Source organism: Penaeus chinensis, chromosome 4, assembly GCF_019202785.1.
Source record: "Penaeus chinensis breed Huanghai No. 1 chromosome 4, ASM1920278v2, whole genome shotgun sequence".
NCBI classification, from domain to species: Eukaryota; Metazoa; Arthropoda; class Malacostraca; order Decapoda; family Penaeidae; genus Penaeus; species Penaeus chinensis.
In genome coordinates this window covers 16,253,243-16,255,742 of record NC_061822.1, presented here as the reverse complement: position 1 = coordinate 16,255,742, position 2,500 = coordinate 16,253,243, and positions in this window count along the sequence as shown.

Here is a 2,500-nt window from a genome sequence, read left to right as displayed (position 1 = left end):
TGTTAGCTCAATGTATGTTATTAATACAACTAAAAATATTGATGATGAGTGACAGTTTGAAATAATATGAATAACAATGGTAGAAAAAGCAAACAATCATGATAATATTAACGATTCTGATCCTAAGGCTAATATAAACTAATGATAATGATAGTGATATGCTGATAATGATAATGATAATATGCTAACATGACAATGGCGACAGTAATGACAAGAGTCATGATATGAATAACAATGAACAGCAAATCTAAAAAAAACAATGATTATGATTACGATATTATTAGGAAAATTATATTTTTATAATAATAACAGTGGAAATAAATACTAAAACGAAATGATAATAAAAAATATAATAATAAGAATGAGAATAACAATGACAGTAACAATAACAATGATGATATTAGCAAATATAATGAGAATAATACCAATAGCTAGAATGATAACATCAACAATGATAACAATGATAACGATGAGGACGATGACGGTGATGATGATGATGATAATGATGATAATGGTAATGGTCATGATTATGATGATAAAAATGGTGGTGGTGGTGATGATGATGATGATGATGATGATGATGATGATAATGATAACGGCAATGATAACAATAATAATGATGATGATAATGTTGATGAGGAGGAGGATAATGAAACTAGTAATAGTGATAATAATAATAACAATAACAATTAATAATGATAATAGTAGTGATAATAACAATAATAAAAGAGTAGTAATAATGATAATAATAACAATGATAATAATGATAATAATAATAATCATAATAACTGTGATGATGATAATGATAATAACAATAATAGTAATAATAATAATTATTATTATTATTATAATGATAATAATAATAATAACAATAATAGAAATACTGATAATGATAATAATAATAATGATAAAATTTATACCAATGATAATAATAATAATGATAATGATAATATTGATAATAATATAAATGATAATAATAATAATGATAATGATAATAATAGCAGTAGTAGTAGTAGTAACAAGAATAATGAACAATAATAATAATAAAAATGATAGCAGTGAAGGAGATAGCAATATTCATAATAATAATAGGAAGATGATAGTAACTATAGTGATAATGACAATTATAATGATAATAATGAGAAAAATTATAGTGAAACGATGGTAATGACGAAAATTACCCTGTTGATAATTAAAATCATATTAGTTACAATAATAACAATGGCGATAATAATAATTACGGTCATAATGATAATAATGATTATGGTGTTAACGGCAGTGATGGTAACGAAAACAATTACGCTTATGCTTGAAATACTATCAAGTGACAATAATAAAAAGTGTAATGAAATTTATACCTATAATAACAGTGATAATATAAGAACAGAAAGGATAACGATAAACACAATTTCATAAAAAAAAAAGTATTAACATACTGTATAGCACACACCTCACACACATTGCTACACACAAGCACAGATATTCTTTGTGTGTGTTTGTATGTGTGAGTATGATTGATAGTGGCTGTAATTGCTATTAATTCGATTCTGTAATTCTCGAGATTAATATTAGCATTCCAATTTCATCATCAAACTAAAATATGAAAAAGAAAGTTTCGAATGTAATGAGAAGTCTCTATACAAATGCTTCTACAGATAGAAAACGAGAAGAGGTTGAATCACGCGGAACCTCAAAAAGAAAACGGAATCTTACAACTGTTTTCCAACGCTTTCACCCAAATTTTAATTTGTAACGGCTCCTTTCTGTTGAACTTTGGCGAAATTAAACTCACTCCTCTGGGAAAGAAGATAATTCCATTTCATTCTACGTGTTTAACTACTTGTACGCTTCTTTCACGCTTTCACTATCGATTTTAATTAAGGGTTCATCTCTATTGTCGTTCAGAAGGTACAGAGTAGGGAGGGAAACATTCTCTCTTAATTGCTTGCCATTATAGGTGTGTCGTTTCAGATACTCTTCTGTCATTCTGATTGTCATTTCATCCCCTGTAACTTAATATAATAGCTATAACAATTTCGAACGAAGTCATCTGCTGCTGTAGGAAAGATCATAACATTAAGTTTACCTGTGAAATTGAAAAAGAAAACCAACTTTCCATTCCTGATACGTTTATCACCAAAGAAAACGGTCGCCTTTACACTACTGTTAACAGAAAACCTACTTTTACTTTTACTTTTTTATACGGAAATAAAGTTCTTAATGAAACAAATGGATACTCAAGCAATATTCTTCAGAAAACCGAGATTATTCTTAAATAATAAGTTTTGCCAGCCCTTGAAGCTTACGTCTGTTCCTAAGCAAACCAAATACATCAAATTACCGTATCTCGGACGATTAATTTATTGCGTTCGAAAATAATTATCTGAGTTAATCAAATATTCGTTCCCCCAGGTAAAAGTCAATATAGTTTTCACGAATAAACATACTATCAGCACTTTTCTAAAGACGAGAGAGTCTTGCTTCAGACATGTTCAAACGT